This window comes from Somniosus microcephalus, chromosome 15, assembly GCF_052327205.1.
Source record: "Somniosus microcephalus isolate GS21.2 chromosome 15, FLI_Smic_1.0, whole genome shotgun sequence".
NCBI lineage: Eukaryota > Metazoa > Chordata > Chondrichthyes > Squaliformes > Somniosidae > Somniosus > Somniosus microcephalus.
In genome coordinates this window covers 124,125,923-124,141,884 of record NC_141001.1, presented here as the reverse complement: position 1 = coordinate 124,141,884, position 15,962 = coordinate 124,125,923, and the positions used below count along the sequence as shown (strand labels likewise).

Here is a 15,962-nt window from a genome sequence, read left to right as displayed (position 1 = left end):
CGGAAAATGGGCGCAAAGAGGTTCATTTAGGGAGCCAATCCCCTGTGCCCAAATAGTGTGGGAAACACGGCTGATGCCCCGTTGGTTTGGGCAGTGTGGAGGCATCACTGGCGATCGGCCCCTGCAACACACTAACAAGGGGCCTAACCCCTTTCAGGACCCAACCCTGGAATTGGTTGGTCCCGAGTGGAGCAGGTTTTGGGCTCACTGCGTTCAGGGTTACCCGATCTCCCAACGGCCTAATCGGGGGAATCCTTAAAGGGACCGCTGGAGACCGCCAACAGAACACCACATTTTTCCGAAGTAGATCTCCTCCTGACCCCACCTTAAAACTGTGAGCCACTGCGGCAACTGCTTTCCGGCTCCCCGCCACTCCCGGACCCCCCCCGCCGACTCCCTCCCCCACTCCAGGACCCTCCCCCACTCCCTGATCCCCACCCCCGCCGACTCCCTCCCCCACTCCCTGATCCCCCCCCCCCGCCGACTCCCTTCCCCACTCCCGGACCCCTCCCCCCGCCGACTCCCTCCCCCACTCCCGGACCCCTCCCCCCGCTGACTCCCCCCCCGACCTCCCGCTGACTCCCCCCCCCCCCACTAACTCCCTCCCCCACTCCCGGACCCCTCCCCCTGTGCCCCCCGCCCTCTCGCGGCCGGCCAGCGCCTGTGTGGGGTGCTCCCTCGCTCCCCCCCACTCTCCGCCCTCCCCACAGTGCGGGCAGTTTATCGGGAGGCCCAATGCTCTACTGATGTTGGGGAGAGAGGGGCAGCTCACTCGTTGACTGCAGTATGAAGCCAGCCTGAATCTCGGAGCACACAGTGCAGTTAATCTTTACCCAGTCACACATTGACTAATTCTAGGATGCGTCATCTCCACTTCCACCAGCACGTGGGATGATTTACAGATTCTACGTTGCTGCTCTTAACAACCTGCTGTTCTACCTCAGCATGAGTCACCACCGACCTTGACAACACTCGGCTGTCTGCAGACTCCACCCCTTCTGTCAAACTTTAATCAAGTTTCCAGAGGACATCACGAGCTTTAATTGTGCACCAATAATTATTTTGATATCGGCCACAGACAGAACATTCTGTCACGTGCCTTCAGCTGCCTGGACCCTAAACTCTGGAATTCCCTCCCTAAACCTCTCCGCCTCTCTCTCTTCCTTTAATTCGCTCCTTAAAACCCACCTCTTTCACCAAACTTTTGGTCACCTGTCCTAATGTCTCATGTGGCTCGGTGTCAATTTTTGTTTGATAATCGCTCCTGTGAAGCACCTTGGGATGTTTTACTACATTAAAGGCGCTATATAAATACAAGCTGTGAATCATCAGTCGAAGGCATGAGGTGGGTAATTCTCCTGGTGGCAGGAGGCGGGAGGCAGTGGAAGCTCCTCTCCTTGCCCGACATTACACCGCACTCTCCTGCGGCAGTCGCCGGATTGCGGTCAGGGACAAGGTGCTCTCCTAGAATCCCGGTTAGTTTCCCTCCTCCTTCCCCCAGGAGCAAATTCACAGCCGGTCACTGAAGTAACCCTGGAGACCGCCCTGGCCGCTTTTAACCAAATTTGCACTCATCACTCCCTGCTGTGCGAGGGCAGGGTAGTGTAGTGGTTATGTTACTGGGCCAGTAAGCCATAGAACGGGAGGCCAAATGCCAGCATGAAACAGGCAGCAGTCCAGTGCCAGTGAGGTACGTACAGACAACAACATCCGACACAAGTCTGATCAGGTTCCCGGAACCAGTTTACCCAAATTCAAAAGAGCTGGGCCTCCTCCATTTCGTTATCCTGAAGAAAATATAGTTGACCGTAAGTAAAGGTAATCACCCCGTGCCCACCAGCGCCAAACCTTCATCGTCGCTGGGTCACAATCCTGGAACTCCCTCCCTAACAGCACTGTGGGAGCACCTTCACCACACGGACTGCAGCGGTTCAAGGCGGCGGCTCACCGCCACCTTCTCAAGGGTGCCCAGGGATGGGCAATAAATGCTGGCCTTGCCAGCGAAGCCCACATCCCAGGAACGAATAAAAAAACCCTGCCCACCAGTGGCAAGCCTCAGTGTGCTCATGGTACAGGTGACTGTGTTTCTGGGGGGGGTGCGGGCTGTGCCAGACCCTGTTTCTGAGGCAGGTTACCTGAAGGCCAAGGTCCCCAGTGCGGGACACCAGCAAGGCTGGGTAAAGGCAACGTAGATCAGGAAGTTATGGGCAGGTGATGGCCTCAGGAGGAAGACTGGGGGAGGTGAGGAGTTCCGGAGGTTGGCGGTATTGGGAAAGAAAGAAACCCAACACCGTGAAGGTCAGGGCTCAGGGAGATTGTGTAGCGAGAAGGGCTTGTAGCGGAGGGGCAGCAAGGAAGGGGAGTTGTGGAAATGGAGGAGGCCATTGTTACTGCCTTTTCTAAATTAACCAATAAGGAGGCAATGGGTTGCCCTAGTGTCATTGAACAAGAAAACCCAAACAAAATGCCCTTTTGGAGGCGCACAGCTAATAACGCACTGAACCATAAAATACCACAGAAAACTTATAAACTGAAATAATGTTATAATCGGTGCCCAGCACACACTCCAGTCCCTGCGGTGCCCACCAGTCACGGACGACCTCAAGCGTACCAGCAGACACCCGGGCACGGACAAGGCCGCGGACAGCCAGAGTGACTCCACCCGCCCCACCGTCCCGCCCCCGATCTGTGGATGATCACCTCCAGTGCCAGGAGCAGATCCATGAAGAGGTCCTCTGACCTGCCCCACCCCCCCTGGTGACACCGGAGACATTGGTATATAGTTGGGTGCTGGGGGCGGGAGGGTGGCCGAGTTCACCGAATGAGGGAACATAGCAACATAGGAACAGGAGGAGGCCATTCAGCCCCTCGAGCCTGTTCGGCCATTCAATGAGACCATGGCTGATCTGCGACCTAACTCCATCTACCCACCTTTGGCCCATATCCATTAATACCTTTGGTTAACAAAAATCTATCAATTTCAGATTTAAAATTAACAATTGACCGAGCATCAATTGCCATTTGCGGAAGAGAGTTCCAAACTTCTACCACCCTTTGTGTGTAGAAGTGTTTCCTAATTTCACTCCTGAAAGGTCTGGCTCTAATTTTTAGACTCTGCCCCCTAGTCCGAGACTCCCCAACCAGCGGAAATAGTTTCTCTCTATCTACCCTATGGGTAACCATTTCCTCGTAGAACTTGTTCAATAACCTTTGGGAATCTGGGCAGGAGTTACACAAGTAATCGAGGAGGGGTTTGAACCAATGATCCCGTTAAGCTGCAGAGCCGCTCCGCTGGGCGATGATCTGAAGCTCCCGCGCAGGCCACTCGCCGGCTTTTCAACTGGAATAACCACGCATGCGCGAACATTTGAATTGGCCGCGCACCCCTCAAAAAAATTTACAGGGAACATTGGTTTGAAGCCTCGAATCGGGTGAGCACGATTGGTCCTCGAGGGTCTATTCTCACCCTGTCCTTAGGTTTGTGTGAGTGCCAACAAGAGAAGACTTGTTACAGACACCGTGTCGATACCCACAAAGCTGGCAGGATAACAAAGGAGCCTTTAACTACCACACACACACACAAACAAGCTTCTAACCACTGACGTACACAAGGAGAAGATTCCCTTACCTGTAACGTGGGAGGAGAAGACCACAGGGAGATTAGAGGTAAGGGAACACGCAGAACATTTTGGTCCCATTGCACGACCGAAAATCTGCGCAAGAGCCTCGAACGGCACATCAACAAACACGCCCAGCTTTCAGAGCCATTCCCAGCCTCACTGGAACTAAAGATTTAAATAACTTGCATTTAAACAGCACCTTTCACGGCCTCAGGACATCCCAAAGCGCTTCACAGCCGATTCAGTACTTTTGAAGCGTGGAGGGGGATTTTTAAAAAATTGAGGCATTGCCGGACCGGGAGCCAATGTAGGTCAGTGAGCACAGGGGGTGGTGGGTGAACGGGACTGGGTGTGAGTTAGGACACGGGGCAGTGAGCACAGGGGGTGATGGGTGAACGGGACTGGGTGTGAGTTAGGACACGGGGCAGTGAGCACAGGGGGTGATGGGTGAACGGGACTGGGTGTGAGTTAGGACACGGGGCAGTGAGCACAGGGGGTGATGGGTGAACGGGACTGGGTGTGAGTTAGGACACGGGGCAGTGAGCACAGGGGGTGATGGGTGAACGGGACTGGGTGTGAGTTAGGACACGGGGCAGTGAGCACAGGGGGTGATGGGTGAACGGGACTGGGTGTGAGTTAGGACACGGGGCAGTGAGCACAGGGGGTGGTGGGTGAACGGGACTGGGTGTGAGTTAGGACACGGGGCAGTGAGCACAGGGGGTGGTGGGTGAACGGGACTGGGTGTGAGTTAGGACACGGGGCAGTGAGCACAGGGGGTGATGGATGAACGGGACTGGGTGTGAGTTAGGACACGGGGCAGTGAGCACAGGGGGTGATGGGTGAACAGGACTGGGTGTGAGTTTGGACACGGGGCAGTGAGCACAGGGGGTGATGGGTGAACGGGACTGGGTGTGAGTTAGGACACGGGGCAGTGAGCACAGGGTGTGATGGGTGAACGGGACTGGGTGTGAGTTAGGACACGGGGCAGTGAGCACAGGGGGTGATGGGTGAACGGGACTGGGTGTGAGTTAGGACACGGGGCAGTGAGCACAGGGGGTGATGGGTGAACGGGACCGGGTGTGAGTTAGGACACGGGGCAGTGAGCACGGGGTGATGGGTGAACGGGACTGGGTGTGAGTTAGGACACGGGGCAGTGAGCACAGGGGGTGATGGGTGAACGGGACTGGGTGTGAGTTAGGACACGGGGCAGTGAGCACAGGGGGTGATGGGTGAACGGGACTGGGTGTGAGTTAGGACACGGGGCAGTGAGCACAGGGGGTGATGGGTGAAAGGGACTTGGTGTGAGTTAGGACACGGGGCAGTGAGCACAGGGGGTGATGGGTGAACGGGACTGGGTGCGAGTTAGGACACGGGGCAGTGAGCACAGGGGGTGATGGGTGAACGGGACTGGGTGTGAGTTAGGACACGGGGCAGTGAGCACAGGGGGTGATGGGTGAACGGGACTGGGTGTGAGTTAGGACACGGGGCAGTGAGCACAGGAGGTGATGGGTGAACGGGACTGGGTGTGAGTTAGGACACGGGGCAGTGAGCACAGGGGGTGATGGGTGAACGGGACTGGGTGTGAGTTAGGACACGGGGCAGTGAGCACAGGGGGTGATGGGTGAATGGGACTGGGTGTGAGTTATGACACGGGGCAGCCGAGTTTTGGATGACCTCAAGTTTACAGAGGGTGGAATGTGGGAGGCCGGCCAGGAGTGTGTTGGAATAGTCGAGTCCAGAGGTAACAAAGGCATGGAGGAGGGTTTCAGCAGCAGATGAGCTGAGGCAGGGGCAATATTACGGAGGTGGAAATGCCCTCCTCCTGTTCCTGTGTAACAGGCTCGAGGGGCTGAATGGCCTCCTCCTGTTCCTGTGTAACAGGCTCGAGGGGGGCTGAATGGTCTCCTCCTGTTCCTGTGTAACAGGCTCGAGGGGGGCTGAATGGCCTCCTCCTGTTCCTGTGTAACAGGCTCGAGGGGCTGAATGGCCTCCTCCTGTTCCTGTGCAACAGGCTCGAGGGGCTGAATGGCCTCCTCCTGTTCCTGTGCAACAGGCTCGAGGGGCTGAATGGCCTCCTCCTGTTCCTGTGTAACAGGCTCGAGAGGGGCTGAATGGCCTCCTCATGTTCCTGTGTAACAGGCTCGAGGGGCTGAATGGCCTCCTCCTGTTCCTGTGTAAAACGGGCGTAAAGAGGGGGCCAATTCCGACCCCATAGTATGTCCTGGGATGGTTTCGGCCCGAGGCGGTGGATTGGGCCCGAGCGGTTATCCCGATCCTGCAGATGGTCACCGTCTCGCAGATTCCTGGTGCAAACTGCACAGACCACCGCGGCAACAAAAGGGTTAATGCTGAACATTCCATTCGAGTGATGCAAAGGACTGAGGGTCAGTAATGTCATCGAGTGTAACTGCCGGAGGTGGATGTGAGGTGACCACATCAAGGCGGGTTAAACCACCGCCACTTACTGCCATCAAACAGGCCTCCTCTACAGCAACCAGTTTAGGGATACGACAGTGGAGTGATTCTGTCACCGGACTAATAGTCCAGAGAACGCGAGTTTAAATCCCACCAGGGCAGGTTGAGAATCTGAATTCAGTTTTTTAAAATCTGGAAATAAAAAGATGTTCTCAGTGAAAGTGACCACGAGGTTGTCGAGTTCTCGGACAAACCCAACTGGTTCACTAATGTCCCTTTAGGGAAGGACACCTGCCGTCCTTACCCAGTCTGGGCCTACATGTGACTCCAGTCCCACACCACCGTGGTTGACTTTTAACTGCCCCTCTGAAGTGGCCCAGCGAGACACTCAGTTGAATCAAAATCCTCATTGTTGCTGGAACTCCCCAACAGCACTGTGGGAGAACCTTCACCACACGGACTGCAGCGGTTCAAGGCGGCGGCTCACCACCACCTTCTCAAGGGCAACTAGGGATGGGCAATAAATGCCGGCCTTGCCAGCGACGCCCACATCCCGAGAAGGAATGAAAAAACAAACTGGTGGTACTGGAAAGTCAAAGAATGAAAGACTCCCACGTTCTACCCGACAGAAACATCAGCCCACCCAAACTCTGCTGCCCCTGTGCTAACTCGCACCGAGTCCCGCTCACCCTCTCCTCCCTCCTTTGAGACACTCCGGAAAACCTACCGCCCTAATATCTCCTCCTGTGGCTCGGTGTCAAATTCTGTTTGATAATCGCTCCAGTGAAGCACCCTGGGACGTGTCACTACACAAATACAAGCTGTTGATGCTGTTGTTGTTGCATTTACATAGTGCCTAGAAGATTAAGGGTGATCTAATCGAGGTGTTTAAGATGATTAAAGGAGTTGATCGGGTCGGTAGAGAGAAACTCTTTCCTCTGGTGGGGGGAGTCCAGGACAAGGGGGCAGAACCTTAAAATTAGAGCCAGGCCGTTCAGGGGTGATGTCAGGAAGCACTTCTTCACACACAGGGTGGTGGAAATCTGGAACTCTCCTCCTCCGCCCCCCCCCCCCCAAAAAAGCTGTGGCTGCCGGGGGGTCAATTGGAGCTTTCAAGACTGAGAGCGACAGATTTTTGTTGGGTGAGGGTATCGAGGGATACGGAGCAAAGGCGGGTAGATGGAGTTAAGTTACAGATCAGCCATGATTTAACTGAATGGTGGAACAGACTCGAGGGGCTGAATGGCCTCCTCCTGCTCCTGTGTTCACCACCTCAGGACAGCTTTTGAAGTGTAGTCACTGTTGTAATGTAGGAAACGCAGCAGCCAATTTATGCACAGCAAGCTCCCACAAACAGCAATGTGACAAATGAGCAGAGAATCTGTTTTGGTTCTGTATTGATCATCTGTCAGCCTAGACAGCCAGTCTCGGCAAGCTATTCGGCTGTGGGGGGGGGGGGGGGTGGGAAGGGGGGAGGCACCACCGCTGAACCTGATGCTCTCCTCAGCCGATGACCCCACACGTGCACCTTCCAACAGGATTCACTGAGTTTACTGATCAGAAGTAAGAACAGTGGCCGAGGAATCACCCCTCCCGAGCCCAGAGCCACTGGAGCCAGTCGTAGCACCTGTCCTGCTGTCTCAACTGAGATCAAGCAGCTCCCCCGGACCAGAGACCAAACCTGGCACCGACCTGCTCTGTGTGAGCAACAAAACAAGGAGCGGTGTTTATAGATCGCCTTTAATGTAGAGAAACGCCCCGAGGAGCTTCGCAGGAGCCTTGAACGCTCACTGAACCACACAAGAGTTATTAGGACAGGTGACCAAAAGCTTGGTCAAAGGAGCGTCTTAAAGGAGGAGAGAGAGAGAGGCGGAGAGGTTTAGGGAGGGAATTCCAGAGCTCAGGGCCTCGGCAGCTGAAGGCACGGCCGCCAATGGTGAGGTGACAGGAGTACATGATGCGCAATAGGCCAGAGTCGGAGGAACAGAGAGTTTGGAGGGGCGGCAGGGAGGGGGAAGAGTTGTAGGGCGGGAGGAGGTTACAGAGATAGGGAGAGGGCGAGGCCGTGGATGGGTCTAAACATAAGGATGAGAATTTTAAATTTGAGGCACAGAGGGACTGGGAGCCAATGCCAGAAAGGACAGGGATAATTAAAGCGGGACTCGGTGCGAGTTGGGATACAAGCAGCGGAGTTTCGGAGGAGCTCGTTTGTGGAGGGTGGAAGGTGGGAGGGAGCCCGGCCAGTCAGGAGTGCGTTGGAATAGTCAAGTCTGGAGGTAATGGATGAGGGTTTCAGCAGCGGATGAGCTGAGGCAGGGGCGGAGACGGGCGATGTTACGGAGGTGGAAATAGGGGGTCTTTGTTATGCCGCGGATATGTGGTCGGAAGCTCATTTCAGGGTCAAATATGACACCGAGGTTGCGAACAGTGTGATTCAGCCTCAGACAGTTGCCAGGGAGAGGGATGGAGTCGGTGGCTAGGGAACGGAGTTGTGGCGGGGACCGAAGTCTTCCCAATATTTAGTTGGAAATTTCTGCTCATCCAGTACTGGATGTCGGACAAGCAGTCTGACAACTTAGAGACCGTGGAGGGGTCGAGAGAAGTGGTGGGGAGGTAGAGCTGGGTGTCGTCAGCGTACATGTGGAAACTGACGCTGTGTTTTCGGATGATGTCACCAAGGGGCAACATGTGGATGAGAAATAGGAGGGGCCAAGGATAGATCCTTGGGGGACCCCAGAGGTAACGATGCGGGAGCGGGAAGAGAAGCCGTTGCAGGTGATTCTCTGGCTACGACCGGATAGATAAGAATAGGGACACACCTTGATTTACCTAGAGGGACTGTAAACACATCACGATTCACGGTAACATCCCATGTTTGCTTTCTGTTTTTTATTCCATTTATAGTTAAGCTGACATCACCAGGGGAGACTAAACTCCCCGGGGTTGCTGCAACCATACACAAAGGAGCCAAGTTGACATCAGTTGACACGTTAGTCAGCCCACTTGTGCATCAGGAACATTAATGCAAACTCCACTCCATCACACCGCAGCAAACACAAACTCCCTCCAGCCAACTACCCTCCCCCGGTATCCGGACACCACGGTTCAACAGGCGGGCACCAAGGTGCCATCTAATATTTATTTTAGGTATCGTTTCCAGTGTTCCTGCTGGTGAGCGGCCTGTGCAGGACCTCCCGATCGCAGTTTAGAGGGAACGTTAGCAGTCAATCGAATCCACCTTCGTTAATCGAGTTTGGAGTCTCTCAATCCAGACCCTTCTGGGCAAAAATAGCCAATGAAGCATTTTTGAAGCGTAGTCACTGTTGCAATGTAGGAAACACAGCAGCCAATTGGTGCATAGCAAGATTTTACAAATAGCAATGTGATAAATGACCAGATAAATCTGTTTATAGTCATGTTGGTTGAGAGATAAATATTGTCCAAGACAGCGGGAAGAATTCTCCTGCTCTTCTTCGAAATAGAGCCATGGGATCTTCTCCGACTACCACCGAGAGAACAGACAGTTTAATGCCTCATCCGAAAGACAGCACCTCCGCCAGTGCGGCGCTCCCTCAGTACTGCCCCTCCGACAGTGCAGCGCTCCCTCAGTACTGCCCCTCCGACAGTGCAGCGCTCCCTCAGTACCGCCCCCCTCCGACAGTGCAGCGCTCCCTCAGTACTGCCCCTCCGCCAGTGCGGCGCTCCCTCAGTACTGCCCCTCCGACAGTGCGGCGCTCCCTCAGTACTGCCCCTCCGCCAGTGCGGCGCTCCCTCAGTACTGCCCCTCCGCCAGTGCGGCGCTCCCTCAGTACTGCCCCTCCGCCAGTGCGGCGCTCCCTCAGTACCGCCCCCCTCCGACAGTGCGGCGCTCCCTCAGTACTGCCCCTCCGACAGTGCGGCGCTCCCTCAGTACTGCCCCTCCGCCAGTGCGGCGCTCCCTCAGTACTGCCCCTCCGCCAGTGCGGCGCTCCCTCAGTACTGCCCCTCCGCCAGTGCGGCGCTCCCCCAGTACTGCCCCTCCGCCAGTGCGGCGCTCCCTCAGTACTGCCCCTCCGCCAGTGCACTGCTCCCTCAGCACTGCCCCTCCGACAGTGCGGCGCTCCCTCAGCACTGCCCCTCCGACAGTGCGGCGCTCCCTCAGCACTGCCCCTCCGACAGTGCGGCGCTCCCTCAGCACTGCCCCTCCGACAGTGCGGCGCTCCCTCAGCACTGCCCCTCCGACAGTGCGGCGCTCCCTCAGCACTGCCCCTCCGACAGTGCGGCGCTCCCTCAGCACTGCCCCTCCGACAGTGCGGCGCTCCCTCAGCACTGCCCCTCCGACAGTGCGGCGCTCCCTCAGTACTGCCCCTCCGACAGTGCGGCACTCCCTCAGTACTGCCCCTCCGACAGTGCGGCACTCCCTCAGTACTGCACTGGGAGTATTGGCCTAGATTATGTGCTCAAATCTCTGGAGTGGGACTTATAAGAAAACTGAACCTATTTGCATTCTGCAGAAGCAGGTGTGTTGATAATTAGACGGACACAAGGAATAACGAACGAGAGTGAACCTGTGTCCCGGGGGGGGGGGGGCGGAAGACAGGCTTGACCCCGGGGGGGGAGACAGGCGTGTTGTCAGCAGCGATCTTGACTCGCCCCTTGTCTTGTTACCTGTCTCGCTTGTTCAGAAGCTTCCTGAAGCCTAGCTCTTAGAGCTGAGCTTTGGTGAGCTCCCGGAACGTGTCTCCTTCAGGCCCGGTCAGCTTTCTGTCTGTGAGTGAGGAGGTTGTTTAGCTGCGAGACTCCGGCAAGTTCTGGGACAGAAGCGAAGAGCAGCGCGGTGTGTTGGTGTCTAGTGTATGGGAGAATGTTGGGTGAAGTGCTTCGGGATTCTGTCCTATTTTAAAGAAGCTGTTTCAGTCTGTCCTTGAAGCAATAATTCACCGACACAGACCCCGAGTGCAGCTGAAGAGGGCCCAGGCCGGGGAGTGTGACTTTAAGGAGGACAAGTCCCGCTTGTTGCCTCTCAGGGGCTCTGGAATCAGATCCACCGCCAACAAAGCTCAGCACAAAAGAAGCTGCAACAGGAGCGGAGAGCGAGGCCCCCAGCTTCAACCTCACTCGGAAACCCTCTCAACATTGTGGGGAGAAAGGGACATTCCGGGAAACAAAATGCTCCAACTTTTACACAAGCCCACAGTTTCCTGGTAGAATTCTTTTCAAAGTAAGTTGAGGCCCCCGGGGGGGGGGGGCTGCTAACTTGCTCAATGAAATCCAACCTGAACATTGCTTGTGCCCAATAAACCTCCCACCCCTCCCCCCCGCACCTTCCTTTTAACACATCAAATTAAGACCAGTTGTGGAAAAATGTTTGTGAAAGTTAAAACTCACGGTGGATTCACCCAGCAGTTGGGGTTCAAGCTCAGATCCTCCTCTCACCTCCCCTCCCCTCACCTAGGCTGGTGTCCTGGTTCAAAGGGGCTGGCGGGGATCCTCAGCAAGAATTGGTCAGTGTTGCTGCTAATTGTAATCCAGAGAGGGGGGGGACAGGCTGCTGACACTCCAGGGCTGCTCTCGACACCGACAGTCTGAGTAAACTCAATGCAATGTTCTCAATGTTCAGTCCAACAGCCTCTCCCACCTCCAGCACCAACCAGACAGGTGTGGGCGGAGCCCCGGCATTTAAATTACACTTCCTGCCACTTCTCCAACTTGTTTTGGGAGAGAAAATAATAATAATAATGAGATTGGAGAAAGCCCCCTCCCCCCGAACTCTGCTAAATAATACAAACAAAATCTGCTCTTTATATAAAAATACACAGTAAGTGACTGTCCGAGAGACGTCACCCGGTGCGGCGAGCAGGAGGAGCGAAGCTCGGCTTCCTGATGAAGTCACCGCTCACCTGAATGTTGCTGTGTTTAGTGAGAACCGGGAACAAACCAGATCAGAACAGGAGCATCAGCTTTCGGAGCCTCACTCAACCCATGAGCCAATGACACGCACTCACTGCCCCCCCCCATGGGCTTTCTTGTGGAGAGCCGCAGCTTATTGCACAGAATCTGCAGCACAGGAACAGGCCATTCGGCCCGACCGCTCTATCCGCTGTTTATGCTGCACTCGAGCCTCCGCCCACTGCAAGAACCTCCCCCCATCCCAATCCCTCCACTCCCTCCTCCCCCCCAATCCCTCCACTCCCTCCTCCCCCCCCAATCCCTCCACTCCCTGCTCCCTCCTACGTACATCAAACCATTAACTGCCTCTGGGGGGAAGAGGGAGTAGGGGGAAGGGGGGAATATGGGGAAGAGGGAGTAGGGGGAAGGGGGGAATATGGGATAGGGGGGAAATAGGGAGTAGGGGGAATATGGGGAGGGGGAAGGGGAATATGGGGAAGGGGAATATGGGGACCAGGGATTAAGGGGAAGGGGGGAATAAGGGGGAATATGGGGAAGGGGAGGGGGGGGAATATGGGGAGGGGGAATATGGGGAGGGGGAAGGGGGGAGTATGGGGAAGAGGGGAATATGGGGAAGGGGGAGTATGGGGTAGGGGGGGAGTAGGGGGAATATGGGGAAGGGGGGAGTATGGGGAAGGGGAATATGGGGAAGGGGGAATATGGGGAAGGGGAAGGGGGAGAGTGGGGGAGGGGAGAGGGAAAGGGGCTGTGGGGGAAGGGGTGGGGTCGGTGAGGGGGAGGCAGAGTGTGGGTGGGAGAAAGGGGAGAGGGGGAAGGGGGCTGTAGGTGAAGGGTATGGGGAAAGGGGTGTGGGGGATGGGGAAGGGTGTCGGGGAGAGGGGTGGGACAGGGGAAGGGTGTGGGGGAGAGGGGTGGAATGGGGAAGGGTGTGGGGGAGAGGGGTGGGGGGGAGAGGGGTGGGACGGGGGAAGGGTGTGGGGGAGAGGGGTGGGGGGGAGAGGGGTGGGACGGGGGAAGGGTGTGGGGGAGAGGGGTAGGACGGGGAAGGGTGCGGGGGAGAGGGGTAGGACGGGGGAAGGGTGCGGGGGAGAGGGGTGGGACGGGGGAAGGGTGCGGGGGAGAGGGGTGGGACGGGGGAAGGTGCAGAGAGGGGTGGGACGGGGGAAGGGGTGTGGGGGAGAGGGGTGGGACGGGGGAAGGGTGTGGGGGAGAGGGGTGGGACGGGGGAAGGGTGTGGGGGAGAGGGGTGGGACGGGGGAAGGGTGTGGGGGAGAGGGGTGGGACGGGGGAAGGGTGTGGGGGAGAGGGGTGGGACGGGGGAAGGGTGTGGGGGAGAGGGGTGGGACGGGGGAAGGGTGTGGGGGAGAAGGGTGGGACGGGGAAGGGTGTGGGGGAGAAGGGTAGGACAGGGGAAGGGTGCAGAGAGGGGTGGGACGGGGGAAGGGTGTGGGGGAGAGGGGTGGGACGGGGGAAGCGTGTGGGGGAGAGGGGTGGGACGGGGGAAGGGTGTGGGGGAGAGGGGTGGGATGGGGGAAGCGTGTGGGGGAGGGGGTGGGACGCGGGAAGGGTGTGGGGGAGAGGGGTAGGACCGGGGAAGGGTGTGGGGGGAGAGGGGTGGGACGGGGGAAGGGTGTGGGGGAGAGGGGTGGGACGGGGGAAGGGTGTGGGGGAAGCGTGTGGGGGAGAGGGGTGGGACGGGGGAAGCGTGTGGGGGAGAGGGGTGGGACGGGGGAAGTGCCACACTCTGTTCCCACCGCTCCGGTATAATTCCTCTTTTTGTCGGTGTCCCCCTCACTGAGAGGAGGGAGAAGCTGAGAATTGCATTGGGCCGTCGAATCATTGTGTCGATCTGGGGCCAGGAACCTGTGGCAGTGAAAGCAGATAGCCAAGGTATTCAGTGCAGGGGAACACATCACTCAGGAATGCTGGCTGGCTGTGAGAGACTCTGAAATGATGATCTGAAGCGAACACTTGTGCTGAATCTCATTCACAACTCCCTGGCGAGCTGAGTGGGTAAATGTGCTCAAAATGATTAAAGAATTCAATAGAGTCGATACAGAGAAACGATTTCCTCTGCTGTGAGAATACAGCATAATCTTAAAATTAGAACTAAACCAAAACCATTTAGAAGTGAAATCAGGAAGCACGTCTTCACACAAAGGGTAGTGGAAATCTGGAACTCTCCCCCCCAAAAGGCTGTGGATGCTGGGGGTTAATTGGAGCTTTCAAAACGAAGGGCGATAGATTTTTGTTGGGTAAGGGTATCGAGAGATATGGAGCATTGGGGGAAAATGGAGTTAAGGAACAGATCAGCCATAATCTGACACCGAGCCAGGGATATTAGATCCTGCAAATCCATTGGCAGGATAGACGCACCAACGTCAGTGTTCTTGCTCAGGCCAACATCCCCAGCATCGAAGCTTTGACCACGCTCGATCAGCTCCGATGGACGGGTCACATTGTCCGCATGCCCGATACGAGACTCCCAAAACAAGCGCTCTACTCGGAGCTCCGACACAGCAAGAGAGCCCCAGGTGGGCAGAGGAAACACTTCAAGGACACCCTCAAAGCCTCCTTGAAAAAGTGTAACATCCCCACTGACACCTGGGAATCCCTGGCCCAAGACCGCACAAAGTGGAAGAGAAGCATCCGAGAAGGCGCCGAACACCTCAAGTCTCTTCGCCAGGAGCAAGCGGAAGCCAAGCACAGGCAGCGCAAGGAGCGCACGTCAACCCAAGCACCCGTCAACCCAAGCACCCCACCCACCCGCCCCTTCAAGCACCGTCTGCCCCACCTGTGACAGAGACTGTAGGTCCCACATTGGACTCATCAGTCACCTGCCAGCTCATTTTTAATATGGAAGCAAGTCATCCTCGGTTCCGAGGGACTGCCTAAGAAGAAGAATTAGGGCAAATGACCATAAGCTTGGTCAAACAGGTAGGTTTTAAGGAGCATTTTAAAGGAGGAAAGAGAGGCGGGGAGATTTAGGGAGGGAATTCCAGAGCTTAGGGCCCAGGCATCTGAAGGCACGGCCGCCAATGGTGGAGCGATGGAAATCGGGGATCTGCAAGAGGCCAGAATTGGAGGAGCGCAGAGATCTTGGGGGGGATGTAGGGCTGGAGGAGGTTACAGAGAGAGGGAGGGGCGAGGCCATGGAGGGATTTGAAAACAAGGATGAAAATTTTAAAATCAAGGCGTTGCTTAACTGGAGGTCAGCGAGCACAGGGGGTGATGGGTGAACGGGACTTGGTGCGAGTTAGGACACGGGCAGCAGAGCTTTGGATGACCTCAAGTTTATGGAGGGTGGAAGATGAGAGGCCGGCCAGGAGTGCGTTGGAATAGTCCAGTCTAGAGGTGACAAATGCATGGATGAGGGTTTCAGCAGCAGATGAGCTGAGGCAGGGGCAGAGACGGGAGTTGTTCCGGAGGTGGAAATAGGCGGTTTTGGTGATGGCGCAGAAACATGGTCGGATGCTCATCTCGGGGTCAAATGTGACACCAAGGTTGCGAACAGTCTGGTTCAGCCTCAGACAGTTGCCAGGGACAGGGATGGAGTCGATGGGCAGGGAACGGAGTTTGTGGCAGGGACCAAAGACAATGGTTTCAGTCTTCCCAATATTTAGTTGGAGGAAATTTCTGCTCATCCAGAACTGAATGTCGGACAAGCAGGGTGACAATTCGAGGTGTTAAATGGCCTGCTCCTGTTCCTATATATCACCCAGTCTGAGCTATACAAACCAGAATAATCCCAGGTTCTGATAACAGGAGGTCTGTATACAGGCAAGTTGATGTTCTTTGGCTTGATCTCAGCTAGGGTAGACAATGGTGTATTACAGTCAGACTCCGTGCCCTGGGGTTAGTGAAGGAAAATCAGCCAGGATTGCTGCTGCTGACTAAGCCCTGCTGGAAAGTACACCTGTGTGTGTGCGTGTGTGTGGATGAGGGTGCAGAGATTGGGCGGGCAAGGCCATGGAAGGCTTTGGCCATGAGGATGTGGGCTTTAAGTTTGGTACACTGGTGAGGGACAGGGAGTCAGTG

At 56.2% G+C, this 15,962-nt stretch overlaps 1 protein-coding gene across 8 annotated transcripts in view; it reads right to left on the bottom strand.

Annotated features, from left to right (window-relative positions):
* LOC147107210 (ras association domain-containing protein 8-like) overlaps window positions 1-15,962 on the bottom strand; it is a 102,275-nt gene that overhangs the window by 49,122 nt on the left and 37,191 nt on the right. Inside the window, exons 1-2 of one of the 8 annotated variants that reach the window (XM_086008407.1) lie at window positions 11,915-12,089; window positions 11,403-11,722 (exon numbers count right to left, since the gene is read on the bottom strand). The exons of 3 other annotated variants lie outside the window; for them this stretch is intronic. The gene's annotated coding sequence lies outside the window, so the exon portion shown is untranslated. Of the gene's footprint in view, window positions 1-10,682; window positions 10,884-11,402; window positions 11,869-11,914; window positions 12,091-15,962 lie in introns of those variants that run through there. 4 more of the 8 variants (XM_086008411.1, XM_086008417.1, XM_086008406.1 and 1 more) reach the window with 4 other exon arrangements.